This window comes from Aphelocoma coerulescens, chromosome 2 (assembly GCF_041296385.1).
Source record: "Aphelocoma coerulescens isolate FSJ_1873_10779 chromosome 2, UR_Acoe_1.0, whole genome shotgun sequence".
Classification (NCBI taxonomy): Eukaryota; Metazoa; Chordata; class Aves; order Passeriformes; family Corvidae; genus Aphelocoma; species Aphelocoma coerulescens.
In genome coordinates, this window is record NC_091015.1 from 65,168,931 (window position 1) to 65,196,488 (window position 27,558).

Genomic DNA, 27,558 nt, shown 5'->3' on the forward strand with positions numbered 1-27,558 from the left:
GTATGGCATAACCACCACAGACCATGGATATGGACTACTCCAGATACACCAGGGGTGAGGTCCTCATAGAACTTGCAACCACCCAACAGCAAACCAGTCCTCCTACCCTGGAAGACACCTAGGATGGATGGAACCCACAGTCATGGACTAAATGAACTCAAGAGACATCTTGGAGGGACAGCCATTGACTTCAGAAATTATACCTGTTGGGGAGGATGAAAGTTTGGTAAGAAAGTTTCACAGATATGTAGGCTTGGCAGAAAGATCTCTGAATGTAGAAACTGAGGATGAGGTAGAAATGGAAGCAAGTTTTGATATAGAGTAAAAGATGTTTTGCTAAAACACTGACCACTGAATAACTGAGAAGGCAAAGGTTGGAGATGATTTGGAAGGAGATTTTTATGATTAGGACAAAGGTATGGTACTACAAACAAAGACATGTTTTTCACCAAGTAAATAAGTCTCAAGAAGAGCATAAGTAAATTGAAAACATGTCTTTACCAAAAAGAAAGATATGGCAGGCAAACAAGAAATGTTGATGTAGCAAGAAGAAGAAAGGTCTAAGAATTTTCCACTGTAAGCTTAAATTGTAACTTACTTACTCTTGTAATTGGATAATAATGACTATAATATGGTGATGGTAGTAGCTATGATAGGCTATAGGCAAATGTAAAGGTATTGTGTATGGTGCTTATTGGTTGTTATGTGTCAAGATACTCTGCAAAGAAAAGTATATAATGCTTAGTAACTTGAACAGAAAGTGGCTTCAGGGATGCCTACAGCTGGAGCTGGCAGCTGTAGGGCTGGCTCTGGATACCCACTCCCTGAACTGCTGTAACTTCGCCTATGCAATAAACAGCTTTCAAGAGAGCCGCCTGAAGTCTAGACATCCCTCGTGAAACTTTCTCCTATAATACTTGTGCATGTGTAAATATAAAAATGTATATAGATATATAGATGTCTGTATGTATGTATGTATGTAAAAACATATATAGTTGGAAGGTGTAGGATCGGGCATGATGCAGATGGTATAGAATAAGGGGTGGATAATGTCCTGGCTCTGGCCAGGATAAGATTAATTTTTGCAGTAGCCAGGAGTGTTGAGCTTTTGATGGGATACCCTTCCTTTTTGGATGAGGGTGAAAGAGCAGAGGAGGCTGCTGTCCTGCTAAGTTCTTTATTTCATAGTCTCAGTTTTCTGAAGGTAGAGTTCCAAGGGGTTACATGATAAGGCCAAGCAGCAGCAGCAGCAGCAGGCAAACAGCAAGTAGAAAACAGCTTCTTCTTCTTCTCTAAACTTACAGAAGTGTTGATTATAATTAATTAATTAATTAATTTAATTATTTGACCAATAAAATTGACACACAATTCTAGTTTTTCTTTTCTTAACCTATCCTGGTCTAATTCTAATAGTCATAAATCTTACACAAGTGTTACATAGGTATCACACAGATTTGCCTATAGAGCTTCTATCAGCTCTTTTTGTTTATATGAACACTCTCTAAAAAATGTGAACAGTCAAGTTCCATCTGTGTTTTGTCTAAAGTAAAGAAATTCTGTGAAAGGTAACACTGCTGCAGTAAGAACTGTGTTTAAGATTTCTTTGCTGCAGCTTTTCAATATTTAAAGCACTTAGCACATACTTCTACTAAAAGTTAAAAATCTATATTTTTATTTCACTTTGATGTGACTTCATGTATCTCAGCTTATCCAAAGGTTTGAATTCAACCCCTGTGCTTTGGCTTTCCTTTGGACCTGGGTCCAGAGGAGCTTTCACTCCAACACAGGTGGGAGCATGGCTGGGACCTGGAGGTTATTTTATACTACCTCACATAATTGCCTGAGGGCAGGGAAAGGGAGTCTCTTCCAGGGAGAACGGCTTCCTTCTAGTTGAGCAAATGTGGTGGACTGAGTGGCGGAGTACTGCCAGTTCTTAGCCAAAGGGATTGCTTTGGGTAATTGTACTAGTTTGAAAACAAACCAGTGGGAGATTGCAAGTCAAAATCATAATTTAATAGGAAAATTAAAATAAATGCAACAGTACAAGAACACTGACAGAGTCAGGATACAACTTGGTACCTTGTAGTCAGGGTGGTGGTAGCAGTGCAGATGAAGTAGTTTTGTTGAAGGGGTGATCCTGTAGAAGGGTCTGGTCATCTCCTGAAGGTCCAGTGGTAGCTCTTGTCCTCTGGGAATCCGGTAGGTAGGGTTGCTTGTGCTGTTCCAAACCCCAGATTATATCCAGGGGGGAATGCTTGGCTCCTCCCTGTTGCTACCTGCCCGAGGTGCAGCCTGGCCCTGGGACTGCCCAGGCATGTCCGGACTTGTCTCTGCCATGTGCTCTGAATCCCCTTTGTTCCAAGGGCGGGTAGAACTTGAAAGTAGCACGGACTCCCCCGAAACAGAGTCCAATTGGCTGGTTACCATGGGTCCACCCCCTGCTCTCCCTGTTCCCCTCCCCCAAATAAAGGCGGCTGATCACAGCTGCCCTGTCCCATCTGCTCCTGCTTCCCCTTCCGTAGACTGGTTCTCTCGTCCCTCTTGGGACGGGAAGAATAAAGAAAACAGGAATACAGGCACAATCAAGGCTATATTTCTACCTCTTTGCTTCTGCTTGTGATGATAGCCAAACAGCTATCACTTGCCGCATATCGGAGCCGCTGAGCTGCTGGATTGCCCGTGCCGTCTCTCCTGGCAGCTCGAGGCATTCCTGGGCAGAGAACAGTGAGTCGGCCGACTGAGTGAGCAGTGAACTTCGTCACCTCCCCCTGGGCAGAGCATCTCAGAGTGGGATGATGTAATTCTATGAGTCATGCAGTGGGTCCTTGATGGCCCATTAACAGAGATAGCTCCCAGAGGGAGTTATTAGGGATGAAACATGGTAGGAAATAATGACCACTGCCCCCCATGCTTTAACAGCTTGTGAAGATGATAATAGAATATATGCTTTTGGCTACATCTTAACCTAGGACAGTAATGCTAGTTCCAAGCCAGAAGGAGCAGTGGGGATAGCGTGGTGGAGGGGGCAGTTGGGTATTTTCTATTGTTTGGGGTTTTGAAGGTGGGCAATAGTGTTTCTTTTCTTTGTACCCTCTCTCATTAGTATTTGTACTGTTACTGTTTGTTTTCTTATCTTACTGCTGTTTCCAGTAAATTGTTAGTATGTCAACCAGCAATCTTTACTATTTCTGCCTCCAGTTGTCTCCACCACAGGAGGGAGCAGGGGGAAAGATGGGGAGCAAGCGAGCAGCAGTACGGTTTGAGAGTCTCAGTGGAAGCACTAAACTTGGGACTACCATTCCACGACAACAGGCGTGAGGAGCCAATTTAGTTTTGATTTGTCTCAATACTGGTTGTCAGAGGTATGTGGAGGAGGGGTGCACATGTGCCACGTGCAGGAGGCAACTAGAAGAAGCCTTGTCTCTGGGGAGACTGGCAACACTTCACATTGGACAGGCAGTCAGCAGGACCCTCCAGAGAGGCTTCTCCAATCACATGGTGAAAGGTCTCCACCAATGGACTGCAGTGGGACATTGGACTGGGCCAATGGTCTCATGCCAGCGGCAGATTTTGGGAGGAGCCAGAGGGCATAAAAGGTAACTCCACCACAAGCTGTGGGGGCTTTTGGGTCTTAGGCTTTTTGCTTTTTGGGGCTTGGTGAGTTGGAGTTTTTGAGACTTGTGGTTTTTGGGGCTCACTGCTGCTTGCTTGCTGGCTCGCTTGCTGGCTCACCTGCTCACTGGCTCGCTCACTCCTTTGCCCCGGCCTCAGGCTGCCTTTTGGCTCTTCCGCCCTTGTTGGCTCTTGCTCGCCCTCGCGCCAGTCCTGCCTCTCTGTGTCCCTGACCGCTGCCCTGCCGCTTCGCCCCACATCCCCACCTGAGCTACTTGTGTTCAACCTTTCTTCTCCAATCCAGCCCACCCTGCCACCTCAATCCAGCCCATTACTGTGGTCTTCGCTGCTATCCTGTCCAGGGTCCTGGACCTCTGGTCTGAGTGCCCACTCACTGTGTGTCTGGCCACCCGTTGGCACAGGAGCTGCACCTGTGAAGCCATGCCTCTTTGAGAGCTGCACAAGCTTGTTAGTAGGCAGCCTGTCCACCCCGCCCTGTTGCACGGATGCCAATAGCACTCCCTGATCCGCTGGTGGTAATGCTCTCCTATTTTTCTCTCTGTCTCCACTCTCCTCTTTTTCTCTCTGTCTCTCTCTCTCCCCCCTCTCCCCCATCCTTTTTTCATTTTCCTTCCTTCTTTCTTGTCTTCTCTAGCCCTCTTTCATTTGGGCAACTCCTTGTTTTGTTTTTTGTTACCAGTAAACAGTTCTCAGTTGCAAAGTTTGCCTCGTTTGGCTTAATTTCATTCCTGACCATCTAATTCCAAAAGAACTCCTTGCAGTTTCTCTCAGTGGAACATCATAACAGGAAATGTTTAAGAACAGTGCTGTGATATGGAAATGGGAAGCAAAAATGGCTCACTCACAGTGAATGAGACAACAAACAGGCAGAGGTTCTGCCAAATACATGGTGATACAAAAAAATACAAGATTCTCCTCCAGAATGGAGTGGGCCTCAGCACAAAGTAGGAGGAATTATGCTTCAAACTCCCTCTGTGCAAGTATCTTGGACGTCTCCCTCCTGCCCAGTGGAAAGGCCTGGATTAAGTTCATCTGAAGATCAAGAGGCTGGTATCATAGGGGAGATGTTAGGTGCAAAAATATCCAATCACGAAGACATTGTCCAAGATGACGAAATGGCTTCTTGTCCTCTGAAATCTGTTACTGTTTGTCTGTCTTTAGGGCTAGAGTTTATATCTAGAGTAAAGAGCAGAGGACAAAGAACTCCTCTCAGTGGAACTTTTTCTAGAGATTATCCTGTGGTCTTCTCCAGCATCTTAGCACACTGTTCTGAGTGTGGTCCGCTCATACAGTCAGTGTAGTGGTTTGGTCTAAAATACTCATTACTGTTTATCTTCTGTGAGATAAGAATTAGGAGAAATGCACAGCAGGCACCAACTTGAAAGAATATAAAGAAGTTTATTAACAGACCTAAAAGAAGGAAAGGGGAAAAAAAAAAAAAAGAAAAAAAATTATACCACCTTCAGAACTCTCCTCCTCCCCCCACCTTCCTCCCTTCTCCCACTGACAATGTAAAAAGACAACCCTTAAGATGTTCAGTCTGTTTACCACTTCCATAATAACCTTGTTCAGTCCATTTAGAAAGAGAAGTCTCTTCTTGCTCGTGCTATGAAAACAGTATCACAACGAGACAGCCACCCACTTCCAAATATTGTTCAGTCCATTCAGGAAGAGGAGTCTCTCTGCTCGCAATGTGAGTCCCTTCCCCCGACCTGCAGCTTTTCCCGCAACTGCTTTCGAGGGTCCACTCTTGAAGTTTTTTGGGGTACAATTTTAAGGTTGAGCCATTCAGAAACAAAAAAAACAGAGGCCCTTCTCCTTCCCTGGGAGCAAAGGGTCTTCCTCATCTTCATCTTTATCTCTGGGAGCATCTCTAGGAATTGAGGTTTTTCTCCTTTCCCATTTGGAGCAAAAGTCCTCATCTGGTTCATCTGGTTCATCTCTCTCTGTCCAAATTTCTCATGAAATTACAGCTGCGTCAGCATCTGCCTATTGCTTACGAGTTGAACACTCCACCCCCCATATCTTCATGAAATTACAACAGGATACTCTGATATATCATAGCTTCACAACAGAATTTCAGCTTTAAGCATCTCCTCTCTCTCTTCCCTCAGGTTTTCAGCTCTTCACAGCAATAAAAGGGTTAATCTCACCTCGGCCTTGCAACTGTGTGGCTTATCACTGTTGGTCACCTGACCTCTGCCGGACACAGGTGCCGCTTTGCTGAAATCTTGGCCGCAGTGGAGGGGGGTGGGTTCCGAGCCGCTCTGGCCGCCCACGGCAAGGCAGTGGGGGGGGAGTTCCACGGCTGGAACAGGCCCATGGCTCCAGGCTGGCCGTGGCCTGGCCCAGCCTGGCCCAAGCAGGGCCTGGCTGGGCCCGCCGGCCCCCGCACGGGACCCGCAGCCACCTGTCCCAGCGCCGGAAATGGGAGAGAGCTTGGGGGGGAGTTTGTCTATTCTTAAGTGTGTATCACAGAGGCGGTCACAACTTTAAGTGGCTTAAAGAATTGTCCATATTCAAACTGGCCAGCTGATAGGTTCTATCAGGTCCCAGAGGAAACTGTAAGCACCCCTTAGCAACGACATCCCTTCCGGGACTATCCTTGCTAACCTATGACAGTCAGATCCAGGGATTTCAAAGGATGGTGTGAAGCAGACCACTAAAGCTTTCAACCAAATTGAAATTGATATCCCTGCCAGGAAACTCAGGTGGCCTCTATTGCTTTGTCCACCCCATAAACACCTGACAAAATCAGCCTCTGTTGGCAAAATGCTTGGGGGAAAATACAGGTCACACTACTAGGGTGAGGCCTCTGGCACCAAGGCTATCCCTGCTGTCACTGCTGCTGCTGCTGCCATGACTGCTGCCTGTGGAACTTCCCCATGGCAGTCTCTCCTCAATGCCCTGTGGACTGCTGCTCCAGCCATACCACCACTGTGCTGTAGCTGTTGAAAATGCTGGTGCTCCTAAAGGATACCATAATGCATAATCTTACACCCATGAGGTTTCTTCATATATGTGGACAGTTGACACACGTATGAGCTGCTTTTTCCTTTTTTCTCTCCCAGTGCTTTCTTCCTTAGTGATGCATATCTCCAGAAAGTAACCAAGAAAATGGATAGAGAAAGACGCATTCCCTTCTGGGAAAAAACAGCAAACATATCTGTGTACCTTCAGTTTTGTTAGGCTGCTTCTTTTAGTAACTTATATACATCAGTTCAGTGTTAAAATGGTTAACTGCCAACTGGGAGGTAAAGTTTGCAGTCCAATGAAGAGCTGAGAAATGAGAATGAGTTTCAGTGAATCAGCTGAGTTAATAAGCAACTTACTGGCTTGCAGAAAATGCAAGGTTACATGATCTAGTGTAATCCTTTTAATAAAATTCATTTAGATTATATTACTTACTGCTTATTCAAGACTAACTGTGAACATTCAAATACATACCATAAGCCAAACTGCTATAAATCAAAATTAATTGTGACTTCTCAGAGCTTCAAGCTATTTTACTGTGGTAGAATAAGAAGCTTGCATAAAATCTAAAGTCCCAGTAAGATGAATTATTCCAATAAAAATACCAATAGTAAAAAGCCATCAGATATTTTATGTTGGGGTGACCCAGCCCACTGCGGGACTGGGGCTGCATAATGCCAATCAATCCCAGCTCCTCCCTTGGATCGAGTTCCCCGAAGAGGCAGACTCAGAGGTCGATGGGCAGCTCAGAAGCCTAAGCCGCACCCCCTCGGCGGTGCCCGGGTACAAGCCGCCTCCCCCAGTTCGGGAAAATTCTCGGTTACGCGGTTGTTCATTGGTTCTCTGTTATAACTCCTGCCTCTCTGTTTCCCCCCCAGTGGTTCTTGTTACATTGTACCCTCCCCCTGGCTTCTAACTCATTGGTTGTTTTTCTCTTTGACTGGGGTTTTCAAATTCCCTATTAAACTGAGGACAAGGCTCCGAGGAGCCATCCCATCGCATCCCATCGCATTCCATCCCATCACATCGGATTCCAGCCTTCTGAGCTTGTTCGGGTTGCGAAACTTCTAACAATAAACCTGTTAGAAGCCAGACCCAAACAGCCTCTCTCTTCCTTTGTCTCCTAGCTAACGTGAGCTGACATCATTGGCTCCTGCCGCGTTCCCTCTGCCGAGAAGCCAGCTAGCTAGCCCAGCAAGTAGCTCTTTTCCTGATGCCGAAGTCGTTTCAGCGACCTGCAGAAGTAGCGCAGTTGGACCCCCTCTGACCTGGGGCACACCAGAGTTGGTGCCTCGAGCATCCAAATGCTGTGTTAATTTTATTTCTTCGTTCAGAAATGCTGAGTGTGGAAACCCAGAATGTAGAGAATATTCCCCAAAGTTGTGAAAGACTAAGGGTGTGATGGAGAAGAAAGCAAGGAAGGGAGTCAGGAGTGACTTTTAATCCTGAGAAGAGTGGAAGGAGCAGCATTACCACCTGCTAGTTTTTAGGCATTTCCATTTTTCCTCTTCTATTTTCTCTGCATAAGAAACTGAAACTTCTACTGTTGTAGAAGAAAATTATTAGATAAAAGTTCCAGAAAGTGAAACTGGTGAATTTTAAGCTGCTATGTCACTGAATATATAAATCCGCAATGTCTTTTCTTTCAACAGTATATTAGAAAATATGCTTTTTGTTGACTATTTTGCAGTTTCCAGAAGATGGTGAAGTCAGTCCTTAAGCAGGACTGAGAAGACTTTTCTCATTGATTCATACTATTTTATCACCCTTCTAAGGGGGAATAATGAGATATTTCTTCTCTAGTCTGTGGACAGGAAATGTGAGAGGAACAGACTTTGCACTGTACCATTATCCAAAATCTGTTCTTAGGGATATAGTTTCACACCCAAGTCACTGTGAAAGAAGTGAGTGAATTTACTGAGTATTAGTCATTGTACAGAGATTACAGCCGTGCCTACTTTATATTGCAGGTGATGTAGTATCTGTAACTTTTACTGTGAGAATTTTGCTCAGGTTACGTCCCATTTACCAGGGGCATGCATGGAGCATGCAACCACCATGAAGCAACTGTAAGACAGGAAATTTATCCTGTTTACCAGCACCTTACCTTGAACAAGGTCTTGGATAAGAGTAGTCCTGGGACAGTTAGTCCCCGTCTCCATCTCTGCTGAGCATGAGCATTGAATTAATCTGTGTGAACTTGTGCTATGTGATATGCTCAAAGAGCCAGTGCCAGAGCCAGCTGCCTATACCTCAGCCATAAGGACTGGTACAACTTTTTACCAAACCTACCCACACAGTGCCATTTGCATGGTGCTTTCCAAAATTACATTAGCCTTGAGGAACCACCTAGAAATCTGTCTGTGGCCCACTGATTTCTTCCTAGCCATCTGAAGGACAGAAGCTCTTCAAGCTCATTTTTTTGACGGTTGTATGTCCTCAATGTGTTCAGCTTTAGCAACTGGTAGAAATCTATTACAGCTGGTGGTGGGGTCAGTGGCTCTGACCCAGGAAGAGGTGACCGGTCCGGGGAGTTGGTCCCGAAAGGAATCGCCTTCCCGAGGTCCGGTGTCTTCCTCTCAACTGCTGGCAGGAGGGCCCTTGCAGAAGCTGTCAGCTCTTTAGTGATTGTCAGCTCGTGATTCCAGCTCAGCTCTGCAGGGCAGCCTCCATGCCAAACCAGACCAGAGAGAGAGAGACGAGAAGGCCCATGTGGCTGGTTCCGCACGAAGGTAGCTTTATTGTTTGTCCCCTCCGGTGAAGGGGAAAGCCAGGGACGAGCTCGCTCTCGAGGCGCTCGAGAGAGCTTGCCTTTATAGGGATACAGGGGATCAGTAGGGGACCAGTGGGTTACAGAGGGTCTGGGACAGACCAATGGGTTACAGAAAGACCTGTATAGTGTCTTCCAAAGGATTGTGGGCCCACCTTTCCTCGCCATGATCCAAGATTTCCAGGGAGTCCTGCTGGGTGATTGCAAAGTCTCTTGTCTCAGCAGACATCCCTCCAGGGCAAGGGCTGGGCATACCCCACAGAAATCATTTTACTATGTGAGCACTGCTTACTTGCATCCAGTACACTCACATGTAGGAAGAAGAAAACTGTCTGAGGATCAAGATTAAAAATTTGGTGTGGGTGATAAATGGGCAATTAGCCCACATTCTGAGTGTTGACTCACCATCCCTGACGATATTTAAAAGTTGTGTAGTTGTGGCACTTAGAGACATTGTTTTGCAGAGGACTTGTCAATGCTGGGTTAATGGTTGGACTTGATGTTCTTAAAGGTCTTTTGAAAGTGAAACAATTCTATAATTCTATAATTCTATGATTAAGAGCACCAGTTGTGTTACACATGGAGCACACACTTAGGAGACCTCACCTCCACTGCGGTGGAGAATGCCCTATCAGACTACTGCTGGTCTCTAATTAGCCCTTTCTGGTGCAATCTAATGACTGTTGGGGCTAGATTTTTAAAATTTACTGCTATGGGATGATTTATCCCAGGATCACACACATCAGGATTGTGCCTGGTATAGGAGTTGTATTGAAATGGAGATTGAAAATGAGAATTCTCAAATGCATGGGGAACATCTTTTGCCCTCTAGCTGAAACTGATCTCCTAGTAGGGAGGGCTTCATCATGTTCTGGGCCTTGTTGGGTCTGAGGGATACATTCCAAAGCACGAACATGAGGAGATCATCAAAGGACATGGCTGCAGGAATCCAAAGAGACTGGGCATTTCTATGCTTTGCAAACATGCCTATTTTTTTCTATCAGTTAGAGTGGTCAGCAGGGAAGTGTAGGTTTCTATATTGTCTTTTCATGGCTTAAGAGAGACCAAAATGTGCTAACATGGGAACATGTCATACACCTTCTTGCACTCAGAGCAGTTTCAGCTTGATAGGGAAGCATGTTTTCAGAAAGAAGATGATACTGTCTCCAAAATAACTTGTGTGATGCTGTTTGCATTACTACCCTGAACAAGGTGTGAAAAGTCAAGGATAAGCGTTTAGAACAAAAACTTTGATGTTGCTAGAAGCTCAGACACTGCTGGACACCAGTTACAGGATTTATTTCAATGTCACTAGAGGGGTGCCATTGTATTAGTCCTGTGCTACAAAGTAGTAAATAGAAAATTTGCTTATCCTTTTTCCTGTCCATTCCTGCTCATTCATCTCCCCTGGTCTGAGAAATTCGTGGGGGTAAGTGTGTAGGTACAAAAATGCTGCTAGCGAGGATTTTCTTGTTATTTTCTAAGTTCGTGAGAGACTTTTCTCTCTCACAGAAGAGGTAGCAGGGAATGTAAACAACCAAGCCACCTGCAACCTTGAAAAGTCTTGTTTATGGTATAGTAGAAAGTATTTTGACAATGGATGTTTTAGGATTTTAGCCAATCACCCCCAAGGGGTGGCTGGTCCTTTGTCCAATTAGACTATGAAGAAAAAAGTCTATAAAAGAGTTTGTAAAATAATTAAATCAATCAATCTTGCTGCACAATTCCTGCCTGTTGGATCTTCTCTCCTCCTCCTCCCTATGGCTGCGGGACGGTGATATACCGTAGGAACCAGGCCTGCAGTAATATAAATGTAGATGTCAGGGTAGATGTATATTGCTATCCTGAGCTCCACAGGCTCTGTGCCGGAGCACGAGGTGTTGCGATCTTCCAAGAGCGTCTCCAAAGCAAAGCCGCTCAGCAGGATCAGCCACACACACTCACACACACAAATGCACTGATAGCTTCAGTAATATGGGTTGACAGCAAAGAGGCAGGAAGGGTCTTTGCATAGAGTTCCACAGGAGAAGTTCATTGCTTCCACACTGTGAAGGATTCCAGGGGCAAAGACAGAGAAACAATGCAGGGTCCAGGTTTAAGTACAGGAGGGGGGTGAGCACCACCGACCAATGATCTGAGGGCACAGGGGCGGTACACAGGCAGGACTAGGGAAGGGGGACCAATGGGGAAGCTCTGGGGGAGTGGTGAGGGGCAAAGGCCAATGGGGGGAACCTGGAGTGGAGAACTTTCCATGGCATGAAACATATAAGGTAGCAAGGCAGTGGGGCAGCCAGCAGCCAACCAGGAACAAAGAACTGGGATACATTACCATAACAGAACAAAGCATTCTCGGAGAGGCTTCTCTTCTCACCCTAACTGGACAGAAGTCTCTGGTACTAGGGACTGTCTTACCCGAGAACTCTGTTTGTCCCTTGTACCACAGGCTAACCAGCCACCACAGAAGTAGATGACAAGTTATATTAGATATCTTCTTGCAATGAAGAGTAGTTGTGACATTTATGGCATGGATCCTCTCACCTATCACAAATGTCTACTTCTGGATCAGAGCACCTGCTGTGTTGCAGTACTTGCATGTGTATCTGTTGGGGTAAGTGTCTGTCCTTGGCTAGATAAATCCAATTCTAGGCTTCCAACTGGTGATAGATGAGAAATTATCAATCTAACACTTAGCAGAACCCATCAGGAAAGATACTTTTCCTTTTCATAGTTCTTGTTTAACTTTCCTCTCTTCCCTCTCTCCCTCTTTCTCATTTTAAAAACAGTTTTCAACTGCCAGTAGACAGAAATTTAACCTATCTTTAATCTGTAGCAACTCATCCTGCTCAGGTACGTCTGACAATAGCGCAGTAATGTCAGAATTCAGTACGGTGTGTCAGATCTTTGATCAAAACCTTTTTCCCCTTCAAGCGCAAAAATTACATTCTCATTGGCCCAGATAGCGCCAGAATTTAAACCTACATGCTTTAGGGTGACTGGGATGTGAGTGATGCAACCCAGAGCAAACTCCCTTGAGGTGTCTTCTAAATTTTCACAGCAGCTGCTCGCAGAGATTTTCTTGTGAGTGTAAGAGGACACATTCCATTCAGGCTGTCAGCTTTAAATGCACTCAGCATGGAAGTGCTCAAACATGGTAAAGTGGGGTGTCTTCTTGGTTTTCTGTGTAGTATATCCTTCATGAAATAGAAGAGATGAAGAGCTCCTGCCAGCACTTCCAGGAGAAGCTGAATGAGATTGAACAGCACCTGACCTAACAGCAGGCACTGTTTTCTGCTGTTATGTCAGACGAAGAAAGATAATGACATCCAAACACACTTACCTAAATCCAAAGATACCATTGTGTTACTGCATGAATTCTGGTCAGTGAGGTACAGCTGAGGATGTCCCACAAGCGGAGAAGAAATGTATTGTGATGTGATTTTTGCTCAGGGGAAAGTCCAGCTTCTCTCCACATTGTTAAAGGCTCTTGAACATGAGCATTTTGAAGGGGAAGATTGCTACATAGATTTGGGCTAGATTTTTAGCATGTAAATACTATATTCTATTAGCATTAAGAATGCAGCAACAGATATCTGTCAGCTGGACTTTTGTGTCCCAGGTCAGTGCTGGGTTCAGGCCATGTAATTAGTGTTCATGATCAATGCAGTGACAAGGCAGGAAAATTTAAACTAGCTCTTCACGGATTCAGCACGAGTTCACAGTGATTACCAAGAAGTCTCAGGTTCATAAAAAGTTACTAGGTGTTTCCAGCCTGGAGTTGTCTAAAAGTAGGGCATTTGTGCAGTCTTTGTGTTTGTGATAAATCAGAACTGATAAACCTACCCATAATCAGAATCACAGAATCACAGAATGAAATAGGTTGGAAAAGACCTTTGAGATCATCAAGTCCAACCTATGACCTAACACCTCCTCATCAACTAAACTAATGCCACATCCAGGGACGGTGACTCCTCCCTGGGCAGAAAATTCCAGCGCCCAATCTCTCTTTCAGCGAATAGTTTTCCTTGATGTCTAACCTAAACTTCCCCTGGTGCAGATTAAGACTGTGTCCTCTCGTTCTCTCAGTGGCTGCCTGGGAGAAGAGACTGACCCCCACCTGGCTACAACCACCTTTCAGGTAGTTGTAGAGAGTGAAAAGGTCTCCCCTGAGCCTCCTTTTCTCCAGGCTAAACAGCCCCAGCTCCCTCAGACATTCTTCATAGGGCTTGGGCTCCAGACCCTTCACCAGCCTTGTTGCCCTTCTCTGGACATGCTCCAGCAGCTCAACATCCTTCCTAAACTGTGGGACCCAGAACTGGACACAGTACTCAAGGTGTGTACAGTGCTGAGTACAGGGGAAGAATCACTTCCCTGGTCCTGCTGGCCACACTATTCCTGATCCAGGCCAGGATGCCATTGGCCTTCTTGGCCATGTGGGCACGCTGCTGGCTCATGGTCAATTTGCAATCAGTCAGCACCCCCAGGTCCCTTTCTGCCGGGCCACTCTGTCCCCAGCTTGTAGTGCTGCAGGGGGTTGTTGTGGCGAAAGTGCAGGACCCAGCACTTGGACTTGTTAAACTTCATATCATTGGACTTGGCCCATGGATCCAGCCTGTCCAGGTCCCTTTGCAGAGCCCTCCTACCTCCAACAGATTGACGCATTCTCCCAGCTTGGTGTCATCTGCAAATTTACTGATTGCGGACTCAATCCCCTTGTCCAGATCATCGGTGAAGATATTAAATAGGACTGGTCCCAGCACTGAGCCCTGGGGAACACCACCGGTGACTGGCCACCAACTGGAGGCAGTGCCATTCACCATCACTCTCTGGGCCCAGCCATCCAGCCAGTTCTTAACCCAGTGAAGGGTGCACCTGTCCAAGCCATGGACTGCCAGCTTTTCCAGGATTATTCTGTGTGAGATGGTGTCAAAGGCTTTGCTGAAGTCCAGGTAGACAACATCCACAGCCTTCCCCTCATCTACCAGGCAGGTCACCTGGTCATAGAAGGAGATCAGGTTGGTCAGGCACGACCTGCCCTTCCTAAATCCATGCTGGTTGGGTCTGATCCCCTGGCCATCTTGTAGGTGCCATGTGATGGCACTCAAGATGATCTGTTCCATAATCTTGCTGGGCACTGAGGTCAGGCTGACAGGCCTGTAGTTTCCTGGATACATAAAGATTTTAGTTATAGGTAGCTGTGTTGAAATTAGTTAGAATAGGAAGGAATTTGGGCCCAGCTAGAGTTAATTAAAATAGTTAAGAGAGCTGGACCTGAAATGCGTTTTAAGGTGTTAGTAACTGATTACCAAATAACTGATGATCTGTCATTTGTATGCTTGTTTAGCTGCGTTTAGAATGAGGAATAGAAACATTGCTAAGTTGGTGTTCCCAATTTCCTCCCTTGGTGGGAACCCGTTCAAAAGTCACACAAGAGGAAACTTAGAGGTCACTAAAGTAATTAGGATTGTTAAAGTTCAGAAAGGCAAAAAGCTCAAAATGAGGAAGATTGAGTTACTTCATCTTTTTTGGGACCACTGACCCAATTCAAGACCACCGACTCAATTCAGGACACACACTACGCATGCTTAATGACATTTAAGCTCATTTCCATATGAAGCGGAGAATGGGAGGTGTTAATGTTATGAATATGCATTTGTATTTTGGATATTCATGATATTTGGAAATAAAAAGTGTCGTGTTGTCTTGTATCGGGGCCCTGCATCTTAGGGGGCTATCCCACGCAGTGCCTGGCGCCAAATAAAACATACACTTTCTAACTCTAAACTGTTAGAGAGTTTTTGTCCATCTCAGTTGGATATCGATATTAGATCAATATTCATATTTTGGTAAATCACCTCCTTCCGGCCGTTCTTGTGGATGGCCATCACATTGGGCAGCTTCCAGTTACCTGGGACCTCCCCGCTGAGCCAGGACTGATGGTAAATGATGGAGAGCAGCTTCTGAAGCTCATCTGCCAGCTCCCTCATCCCTCTAGGATGGATCCCAACTGGTCCCATAGATTTGTGAGCATCTAAGTGGCTCAGCAGGTCTCTGACTGCTTCCTCCTGAATAACAGGGGGGCTATTCTGCTCCCTGACACCATCTACCAGCCCAGGAGGACAGTTGTCCCGAAGACAACCTGTCTTTCTGTTGAAAATTGAGGCAAAGAAGGTGTTAAATACTGCCTTTGCGTCCCTCTCGGTGATGTACGCACTCGGCACAGCCAGCTCTGGATGCGACAGGCTGCGGGGGCCAGCCTCCGGAAACCGGGAGGCCAGAGGTCTGGCTCGTGGGTCCTTCTACGGGACCAAGGCAACAAAGGCATGTGGTGGAAGGAAGGAGGCAGGCTCAATTCTGGGTGAAATCCGGAAGGTTTATTGTGCCTCCAAACAGGAGACTTCGCCTACTGGGGGTGCCCAGCAGAGAGCAACCCGGAGGGCTAACGCAGGAGGTTTTATGGAGGGGTGGCGACAAGGGAGGGATCACAAAAACAACCAATCAGGGAAGGGGAGGGTGTGGCAAACAAGATGAAGGGCACACAAGGGAACGAATATTAGGAAAAGAAGGGAGGAACTCTCTTCCCAGGACCAATCACTTGGCTCCCTGGCCAGAACTTTCTAGGAGCTTGGGAGGGGTGCCAGAGCGACTGGCAGGATCCTGGGAGGAGACAAAACTAGCACATAGGGCAATTATCATAAAACTGGGAGGGCGCCAACTGGGATATTACAATAATACAAAATCTAAGGGGAGACCCGGACCAAACCAAACAGAGCACACTCCCACAAAGTACCTCTGCCTTTTCCTCATCTTTAGTTACTAAACTCCCTTCCACATCTAATAGAGAATAGAGGTTGTCCTTGCCCCTCCTTTTGCCATTAATGTATTTATAAAAATATTTTTATTGTCCTTTACAGAAGTGGCCAGATTGAGTTCTAACTGGGCTTTTGACTCTCTAATTTTTTTCCTACATGACCTAGAAACTCCCTTGAGTATTTCCTGAGATACCTGACCCTCCTTCCAAAAGTGATACACCCTCTTTTTTTCCCTTAGTTCCTTCAAAAGCTTGTTGCCCATCCAGGCCAGTCATTTTCCTCATCGGCTCATCTTTCAGCACATAGAGACAGTCTGTTCCTGTGCCTTCAAGATTTCAGTTTTGAAGCACACCCATCCTTCCCAGACTCCTGTGTTTTTAAGGGCTGCTTCCCAAGGTACTCTCCGAATAAATCTCTTGAATAGGCCAAAGTCTGCCCTCTGGAAGTCCAGTGTGGAAATTTTATTGATGTCCCTCCTTGTTTCACCAAATATTGAAAACGCTGTAATTTCATGATCACTGTGCCCCAGACAGGCTCCAACCGCCACGTCTCCCACCAGCCCTTCTCTGTTTGCAAGCAGTAGGTCTAGCATACTCAATATGTCTCTGCAACTATATTTTTAATTTTGCAACTGGGATAATCAAACAAGAATCAAGCAGGCAAGGACTCTTATCCCTTATTTTGTAAGATATCCTGTCATCGCTAATAAAAACAAGACTGCAACAGAGGGAGACACTGGCATTATGCTGGGACTGAGAAAAAGGAGGGTGTTCGCCATTCACTCAGCTTTCACTGCTGTCCCTACAGGAAGGAAAGCAGACATCTACAACTCTTACAGCAAGCCATTGGTCAGGAGGTTGCAGAGCTGGAATTCTGGCTGAATGATTGAACTTTTCAGGTCAGAGAGAGCACCCCTATGGTATGTTGCACAACCACTGCTTTGGGTCATATGGAAAGAATTGAATGTCCTGTTATTTGGTGTTCAAATTGCTAATTCTGGAGGTACATCTGAAAACCCTTTCAGAGCCAAGAAAAGGATTTTCAAATATGAGTTACAGTTTACATAGTTGACCTTCTTTCTCCTTGTCTATGCTACTTGAACTCAACTATCCAGGAAGAGTGACAATATTAATAAAAGGATCTGTATCCTACCCGGTTCTTGATTTCTAGAAGAAGGTGACACACAGCCTACATAATTATTGGGAACTGGTTCTTTTCTGGTTCTTTTCTGGATCACCTCTCAATTTGATAAGGAAGGGTAAAGAAATGATGACTAGGGGACTTGTCTTTTGATTCTTTCCAGACAAGCTTGGGTTAGAGGGTCTCAGAATTGCAGAATAGCTAGGGTTTCCTCATAGTGAGGTGGAATTCCTTGTGTTTTACTCTATGGCCTTTCCTCCTTGTCCTGTTGCTGAGCTCCACTGAAGAGTCTGGCACCATCCTCTTGACACCCTCCTACGAGATACCTGTATGTATTGTTTAGATCCCCTCTCAGTCTTGTCTAGGCTAAACAAGTCCAGCTCCCACAGTCTCTCATTGTAAGAGACATACTCCACACAAGATTGCATTGGCCACAGATTTAAGTCTGTTTGCAGATGATCCCTTAGGCAATTAGATCTGTTGGAATAAAATGTCCTTTAGAGTTTTCTCCTCCTTTTTATGAAAGCATCTCAGTAGCCAAATATTGCATGTCTTCTTCAGACTAAGCAGAAGCAGGCATGCTTCATATAGTCTTGTGTATCTTGTTTGATTCCTTTTATTGTATTTTTTATTATTGCAATATGCTTTTCCTTCGGTTTTCTTTTCAGCAGCCGGACCAATTACTGGCAGAACAGTCCCATCTGTTTTCTGAGCTCAAACTCTTTGAATGGAAAAAAGAAAAGCCCAGAATAAACAAGTGTTTCCAGATGCTGCTGACACTGCATCCTTGAATTGGGTGCTCAAAAATGATGCACAAAAGAGCTCCTAGCAAAAACATGACAGCAACAGGCTTTCTCTCTGCCCCACAGCAAGTGACATCCTCAATGCAGTTTCCCACTAGGACAGTAGTTGAGCCAAATTCAGCTGAGCCTGCCCACTAGAAGCTCTCCACCAGTAATAAGGAAATAAAGGGACATCCACAAAGCAAAAATGAAGTTTAAGACATTCATATACAATGTAAGGAGAAGTTTCAGTCTCAGCCTCAAGGTTTTAAGTGGAAGAGATTGTTGACCTGCAATACAATTTTACTATTCTCTGTCTCATTGCCACAGTCTACCTCAGGACCATTTCCTTCTAAGCCATGCGCTTATCTGAAGGGATGAAGTCTGTGTTTCAGTGCACTTTCAGTCTTCATAGACAACACAGGCAGAACTGAGGTTGGACCCACCTTGATATTTCTCAGTAAGCTCTGGCAATGATCTAGATGTTCCAGAGAGAAGAACATAATACATGGATTTTATTTGGCTTGATTGAACTTTGAATGCAACTGTTTGACTAATTAGTATATTCAATGCTCCCTCTCCTGGGGAAATTAATAATTTATGACTTCAAATTTTAGACTTATTAACCAATTTTACAAGGGCAGTAAAGGCAGTGAAATGAAAGGTTTGTTGTTTTTCTGAAGCAATTCCAAGTAAGCATATATCTCACAATGTAACCATAAAAAACTTGCCTGCTTTTTAAAATATAATTTAAACCTAGAAAATATCTTAAATAGCTGCCCTATGAATTAGTGGCATCTTCCATCTAAACAAGTGTCCCAATTTTTAAAGGATTTATCATTTTCTTAAATGAAAAATTAGGGTTAAATTATGCCCTTTATTGTAGTCTTATACTAATATATTGATTTATGTTGATATTACCACCGACGTTATCAAGCAGAATCAAGTTCCTCAGCCATAGACAGTGAGGAACAAGGAACTGAAGTATTTGAGATAATGTTTTGTTATCTTTTGTACCCATTTCTTTCTAAGTCTAGTCTTTGTTGTTCTTTCAACATACAAAGAGAATAGCATATTTTTCTCTTTTTTTTTCCCAATTGAAGAAATCTTTCCAGAATTTTTTAGGTAATGATTCAGCAGAAGGAAAAGACTGATGGATGTCAGACTTATGGATTTTGTTTTTAATAGTTGTGCCCTTTTTCTTAAAATGCATGATATATGACAGAAGTAAACGAATGAAACTTTGCATTATAGAAAGTTCTGATCACAGCAGTTTCATTTGCCACAAGATGAGTGACTAGAAAAGCAGGCATTTTTAAAGGATGTTTTCAAGAGAGCTGCTGTGTATTTTGCTATTCCGTGATTACTAAATTTTTTATGCTCCTATTAGCAATTACATGGGATAGGGCTGTCTTTTGCAAAAACATTTAAAAATAAGAGGGGAAGGCTTATTTTTTCTGAAGAAACTTAAGAACTTGCAGTCAGCCCAGGAAATACTACTAGAAGGTATTCTCCTTATAGTCAGTTATTTTAATAGTCCTTCAACCAATACTGATCTCAGGTCCAAAGTACCTCGTATAATCCTAGTCACACTCTAATTTTAACTTGCTACTAACTGCCTCTGACTATTTGTTACTGTAAGAATCAGATTAGAAGCTCACTGACAGTGCATAGAAAGTTAAATTGTCAATCTACTACTGTGTATTGGGGTTTTAGGAGTTCTAGTTTTTTTCTGTAAAAGGAATTTTCCCCATAGGTGTTGCTAGGGGGACAAATTGCTGGGTACTTCAGGAAAACAAAGAGCTACCCATTGAGGGTGGGATGCATCTGGCTACTCTTTTGTTTCACCTGGGTGTGCAGTTGGTCAGTCCCCGAATGCCAGAGAGGAAGGCTGTTTTTCGTAGGCTGCTTTTCCTTTCGCAGAGAAAAACCCCAGGATCCCGAGCCCACCTTCCCCGCCCCGCTGGGAGCCAGGCCGTGGCTGCGCTGCCCGGCCGTTGCTTCAAGCCTTCGCTACATTGTATCCGTGCCCACCCTGCCTGCCCAGACCTCTGGGGGGTTCCCCGTTTGGATACATTTCGTCTGCCACACCCCGGATTTGTGCTCGTCCCTGCCGTTCCAGCCTGCTGTTCCTAACGGTCCAGCCGGACACCGGGAACAACTGCCCAGGGGTTTGTGAAGCTTTTTTGTTCCATCCCTCCCTGGGATCCCAGGGCACCGGTGCCGCGTGCTCCCCAAGCTCACTACAGAGTGCCCCCTGCAGCTGCAGGGGAACCATCGCACCTGCCCTGCTCACCGGGAGCCGCCAGCGCCCCTGCCAGCTGCGACCAGAACTGCACCCAAGGGGAAAGGGCCTGACAGCCGAGAAGGCTGGGACTGGGTTTGTGATTGTTTGCTGTTACTGCCATAGTTATTGTTGTTTGTTTGACTGGTTATACACATACAGATATATAATAGTAAAGAACTGTTATTCCTATTTTCCACATCTTTGCCTAAAATCCCCTTGATTTCAAAATTATAATAACTCGGAGGGAAGAGGGGTTGCATCTGCCAATCCAAGGGGGGCTCCTGCCTTCCTTAGCAGACACCTGTCTTTCAAACCAAGACACTGTGCAAAGTAACCTGGCTGTCCTCTGCCTTCATGTTCGCTTCATATAAATCCAACTAAAACCAAAATGAGATAAGAAACACAGGATTTTCTACACAATAAGCCTGGAATCAGAATCCTGGTTCAGTTGTCTGGGAAGCAAATAGAGCCTGGATTCATGCAGAAAAGCCTCTCAAGTTTGGATCACAGCAAAGAAATGCAACTGGTTCATTTTCAAAGAAATACAGTTTTCAATTTAGAGCTTCCCAGACTGTGAGATGTCCTACTGTCTTGTTTGTTTAATGTTCTAAAGGGAGCTTAGGTATCATTTAGGCTTTGGTGTTGCAAATCACAACTCTGCTAAGGTGCAAATAGAAGTAGCATTTGCACATGTTTAAGGAGAAAATGCAATCAAACATGTTGAGCAGCCTTGAGGCTCCTTCTACCTCCATGTTTCCACAGATGTTCAGGGTAATAAAGTGATTAGAAGGGAGAGGTACATAACATAGGAACTAACAAGATCCACAGCCTGCTGGGCCATGAATTTTACTGGTTGAAATTTTCCCGTTTCTTGAGACCCCACATGGGATTTGTACACTACTTCCACACTATTAAGTTTTTAAGAGTTTATATGTCAAGGTTTGTGATTATGACAGTATATTTAGTCAGCATGAAAACAGGACCAAAACATCTTCCATGGAAATCCTTTGTGAAATAAACAATAAATATGGCATAGTTTTTTCTCTCTCCCCTGTCTTAGAAACTGCACTTGCAGATGTTGTATCTCAGCTTGTGGAGGAAAGCAAATGAAGAGCATGGTGAAGGACAAACAACAATGCCAGTGCTGAAGATCTCCTGGAAGAAAGGATGTCTAAGAAGCTGCCTTGCCTCAGTGATACCAGTGATTCCTCCCATGAAACAAGATGATTTTTGCAAGAGTCACTGCAACCCAATGTATAAAAAGCATTGTAGGTATGTGATGCTGCAATTACTATATATTGTCTTATGTCTATGTGTACAGAAGATGGTATTGGCAGGTAGCATCTGTTCTTGATTAAAAAGGTCATGCCAGACCTCTTGTGCCATTTCAATTCTACCATTTATATTGATGATGAAAGGAGTTGATCTATAGTTAACTCATGTACGCAAGAGTTAACTATTAGGAGTCAGCAAATATTAATCACAAGCCTAAGAAGCAGGATGCGCCTTAGCCTTCCCAAGATAAGAGAAACAGAATGCACCTTGTCAGGATAAGAAGAACAGAACCTGTTGAAGCCAGCGCAGAAAACACTGAATCAACCAACAAAGGACTGCGCATGCTTCAGAAAGAAAGGTGAAAAGTGCGTTGTGAGGAAGACCAGTAGCCTTCATCAGAACGACTTCTGAGGGAGACATGGAGCCTTCCTCAGTTCAACCACCAGAGTACACTGCGCCTGCACATCATGTATGCTAATGATACTAATGACTTCCGAGAAGTAATTTGTATAACCACTCCTACCCCAAGGAATGTAATAAATATTCATGAAATGTAACCATGTACTGTGCTGTGTAGAGTGCTGGGTGTGCATGTTAAGAGGAGCAATCCCCCACTCACCCAGCGCTGAATAAAGCAAATACCCGCTTCTCTGACTCTGTTTCTGAAGTGTCTCTAGGCTCAGTTTGGAATGATTCAATGAGGACTGAATCTGACTCCTGTTAATAAAACTTTCCTGGTTGAATGATCTTTAAATCAGTATATGCAGTCCAGCTCCTCCTTTCAATTCAATTATAAAATAATTTCATGCAAGATATGAATGGTATAGGGTTCCCCCATATGCAACACTTAGACACTCACAAATATTGTTAATGTGAATGTGTTTGCATGCATAGCTAGAAAATCTTTCCAACCCTCAACACTGTTTTAATTGTTAAGCTGTAATCTTAAAGCAATTTAAAAAAAACATACTAAGCAATGGGAAAGTATTTTTTTCTGAATAATCCTAGAGCACAAGTGGTGTTTTACTTCATAACTCCTTCAAGCATGTTACAAAGATGACTGGACTATGCCTCATAATGCTGTTGTTGAAGATTGGAGAGAAAAGAAAACAAGCAGTAATTTTGGGATCAGGAAAGTCCGGGGGTAGTGCTGGTGAATGTGACAGCCAGCTATGTACCTACTTAAACTCACAGTGTTACTAACATCCTAAAATCCATCATTTATTTCCCTTTGGGGTAGTCTTATGCAAATACGGTGACAATCTTAATGACAACTCAACAGAATTGATTAAATAATAATATATCTGATTGAGTATCACAATTGCTCTAGCTAGCTAAAATACAAATTAGCTTGCAGGCTCATACCTTGGAGGGGTGGGGAAGCTACATTACTTGTGAAAAGCATTAGCATTAAGCAGTTTGCAAATTTGAAATCTGAAGACAACTGACCTTGTGACACTGTAGGACTTCTGACAGAAAAATAAAACCAAAAAAAAAAAAAGGAAAGAAATTGAAATATTTCAATAAAATTATGCTTTCTTCCCCATTTTACCTCTCCAAAACTAAAGTAGGTAGAACCATTGGCTCTTTCCACAGAACTGATGAGGCTCCACAAAGGTCCATACGATATATATCAGACCAGGTATGGAAAAGGGTAAGACATCTAGGGTTACAGCAGTGTTCATCTCCTTACTCTCTGGTGCTCTTTCAGTATCTTTTGCCTCTACTAGCACCTGAAACAAACACCTAAAATCCTTGTAACTCTCTATTAAAGAGAGAGCTTAGCATTTTCTTTGTTCTGGTTACAGTATCTTGAGTGCAAGGGCAACATGCAGCCTCAGCAAAGCAGGAGGGAGGAAAGGAAAGATGGGAAGGGAGAGGTAAATTCTAAAATTATTCCCTAACAAAGATAGAAAATTCAAAACCTAATGATTTTACCTGCCCTAGTTCAGTAGCAATTTGTGTCACTTGGATTTTACTTCTTTTGTCATTGTCTTTTGCCTTCACTGGTTTTCCCTGATGCCCCCATAAATCTTTAAACCCTGAAGCTAAAAGAGGCTGCTTTGTGCACCAGCTTCAATATTGATTTTGCTAGAGAGTATAATAAAATCTAGTCAGATAACAAAGAAATTAATCTAAGGTACCCTGCCAAGAGCTCCCATTAGTTGCTGTATCAGGCATCAATTCAATCAACCCTTGAGAGCATCACATGAATAAACATCAAAATTCTCTCTGGCATGTTAATGCATCAGTTGCCTTATTGTCAATGCTTCTGTGATATTCCAAAAGAGTACTATCTTGGGAATTCAGCCCCTTCCAACTTCAAGTCCAAAGACAATTTGACATTGGCTTAGGAGAAGTCAGGGTTCAGGAGACGGGAGGTGACAGCCAAAAAATGTGGGCACAGCTGCTTTAAACATAGCTTTGACCTCCTGCTACATGCACAGTCCAGCCCTACCCAATCTGGGCATACTGCCCCTCTCTTGCATCCCAGTGCATGGTGCTGCAGTGCCCCAGGTCAGGTCCAGGGCTTCCCCTGTGCAGGACTGGAAATTGTGTTTGAGAAAACCAAAAAGTCTCAAATCTTGGCCTCAAAGCAATACAAATAAACTGGTTCTGAGCTGCTAGATATGAACCACTTTCTGCTCTAGGGCTACTAGGGAGCCTGGTGACAAGAACCCCACATCTTATTCCAGGCTATACCATAAGTTTTTACAGTGAGCAGGGTCATCTTCTTCACCCCAGGGACCCTTATCCCTGGCACAGCTTCTTTCTGTCTTATCTAACAAGGTTTTAAATTCATTGCAGAGAAGTTATTCTCTCCTAATATGTTCATAGAGTGCCTGTCACAATAGGGACCTAGTATCAGTTGGGATCTTTATTTTCTGCTGTGATAATAATTTTATAAGCAGGTTTTCATTAAGATCCATTGCTACTTAAGAAACAGCTGCACTGTCACTTTATAAGGCTGTTGACTGTTTCAACTCTCTGCTCCAGAAACAAGGTTTTTAGTCTTCCCTGTAGAAATGGATTTGGGTAAAAGAGGCTGAAGCATGAACAAAAGCAATTTTGCTATCAGATGGGAAAATTCAGGCTCTCCATATCTGAGACTGCCAGGAATTAAAGGATCTCACCTCTCTAGAGAGGTGCATTTGAATTCATACATCTTCATTTCATTGCTTTTCACTGTCTTTCAATGGATGAAGCACTCTCTCAACTAGCCCAGATCACAGCTAGTAAGAGGGACACAGGTGTGGTCCATTGAAGCTATTTAACATTGATATGGGAAACATTTATTACATGACAAGTAGCAAAACACAGGCAGCCTTTTCCTGACTTCCTTCTCCCCCCACCCCTTAAAACACAAAAGTCTGTAAGAACAGTCACAGAAATAGTGAGAAGGCAAGATCAAAAGTTGGAAGCTAAGTTCTCCGTTCCATTCCCCCACCCCTTATCCTAAGGTAGTGTGAGGGCTCTCTGGGACCTCACCTGAAGGTTTGCCACAAATATCCCTTGCATGTCACTGTCAGTCTCTGGCCTTGTCACCTGCTAAAGACTTCTGCAAATACAGATAGCTAAAACATTCCAGTTCCTCTGTATTCTCCAATTAACCACCTGCCTCCAGGAATGACTACAGTCAGTATTTATCAGAGGGATTTTAGATAATGCAAGAATCTTTCAAGGGTGACAGGCTGCTAGAAGTCATGAAAAGGAACAGAATGATAGTCCCAGGTGGTGAAGAAAACTGCAGTACTCATCCCAGTATTATGGTACACTACCATTTTCATTATCTTGTGCACATTTTGGGGAAATTACTTTAGGTCAGTTCCCAGTCTGTGAAGATACAGTGACGTGCACCTTCCCCAACAAATACAGTTTCCTTTACAACAGACAAGTCAAGCTATTGTAAACCTAGGGTGAAACAAGGGGGGGTGGGGTGGGGGTGGGTGTGTGTGAAAGTCCATAGTCAAGTATTGTGTTGCTGGTAAATTAGCTTTTTAAAGGTTGCCTGGACTTTACAGAGCTTTTTTTAAGCTACTGGCAGAGAAGAAATTATGGAGAGTAGTAAATAGTGCTAATCACTTGGGGGATAAAATGAAAAACCTAATTACTTGAAAGCTAGAGTAAATTGTATTAGTGACACGTTAGTAATGTCCTGCATAAGGGCTTCACTGTCCCTAATTTTTCATCTACAAGGAATAGCAATAATGATCTCGTTACATCAGGAGAGTTGTTCCAGATCTAGGGTTTCTCTAACCAGAGCAAAGCATGTTGGAAGCACAGTAGCCTGGATTTCTCACATCCTTGTCCCATTTAACAAACAGAGAAGTGGAAGCAAGGGCAACTGAGTCATCCCAAATCAAGCCAGACAGACGTGACAAGCTCCCTTCTCAGAACTGGGTTTCCTGCTGAGCTAATCCACAGAGGAGTGTGTGTGCGCACATGTCTGTGCAGCTGACGGTGGAGGGTAGCTGGAATGAGATGTCCAGGGAACCTTGGAGCAGTTAGTGCCAAAGAAATCTCATTCTGGAAGCTGATAGCCTTGTATCCAGCTATTGCCTGGTGAGCCCATCCTGGCACTGGTTAGCAATTGTTGCCAAAGCATGCAGCAGCTGGTCTGACTACCATCCAGATGGGAAGTGAAGAAAAGGACTTGTGGGCAGCATAGAGGAAATGTAGCTGTGGATGAGACAGAGGAATCTGAAAAAAAGAGGCAGATACGGGAAGAAAAGCAGAAAGAGAACAACAGTTGAGCAGGTGTAATGGACGTAAGAGGACTGAAACTCAACAAAAAGGGATGAAGTTGTTCTTCTGTGTGTGGATTCGTCAGTTTAAAGGTAGCCTAAAGATATCAGTCCATAGAGTTCCTTCAATGAAATATGTAACCTGATGTAGACCTTGCTCAGAAATCCAGGGAAACAAATTCACTTTTTCATCTTTCCAAGGACAGTTACGATCATGTCAGGATCACAGATGAGCAAAGGGGTTAAGGACCATAGTCAGATTAAGTGAAAGCTCAAGAGAACAGTCAGTTTAAGACTATTCTAAACCTTGATCAAGCATCCAGTGATTAAGACCATATGAAAGGGATTACAGGGCCAGCCCACCTGTGACAGGACAAGGAGAAACCAGGAAATGTTTGTCCCTGACAAGAGAAACTAGGAAAGGTGGTGGTTTTTTTTACGGAGAGCCCGACTATTTTTCTGCAGCCTGCTCTCCTCATGTTGTTCCCAGCAGGCACAATGGTTGGATAAGGAAAATCTGAGTGTATGTTTCTGTCTCATTTAGTCTGCCTCATTTAGTATCTCTTAATGTTACAAAATCACAGGAAGACAGGTTGACAAGGAAATCTTGAGTCAGTCGGTGAAGTGATCTTCAACAGCAGCGGTGGCTACAGTAAGCCCTGAGGGCTGAGCACCAAAATGGGCTGGGTAGGAGGCTCCCAGAGTCAGAGAAACATGAGCAAAAGCTGAGGTACCCGCAGGAACCCACAGCACTCAAGAGCGAGGCTTGAGCCTTGGGTGGGGGTTACCAGGAGCAACCGTGATAGATCTAAACAGCTCCTGGGAGCACAAGTGAGAAGGGTGTGTGGTGTGGTAGTTTGTGAGGAAAGGTTCCTCTCCTTAAGAAAGTCAACATCATTGCAGACCCAGAGAGCAATGTATAAGAGCAGCAGTTAATACTGAGGGGAATAAGTAGTCTGAGTTCCAAACATTATGGTTATGGCATGCTGTAGTGCTTGTTCCCCAGCGGCTGTTGGAGTTGCTGCACCAGTGATGTTGGAGGCTTCTCCCCACACAGTATATGTAGCTATGCAGCTCTCTGGTTGTAAAGAGTGCCTGTCTGGGAAGCTGGGACTAAGAGTCTTCTCTGCAGAAAGTGCGTCTG

General features: G+C 44.3%; 1 protein-coding gene across 1 annotated transcript in view; it reads right to left on the reverse strand.

Moving 5' to 3' along the window:
* Positions 1–6,207: 6,207 nt before the first annotated feature.
* The window catches only part of PDE1C (phosphodiesterase 1C), a 417,412-nt gene continuing 396,061 nt past the window's right edge, over positions 6,208–27,558 (reverse strand). The window contains exon 23 of the mRNA XM_069007856.1: positions 6,208–6,912. The gene's annotated coding sequence lies outside the window, so the exon portion shown is untranslated. The remainder of the gene's footprint in view (positions 6,913–27,558) is intronic.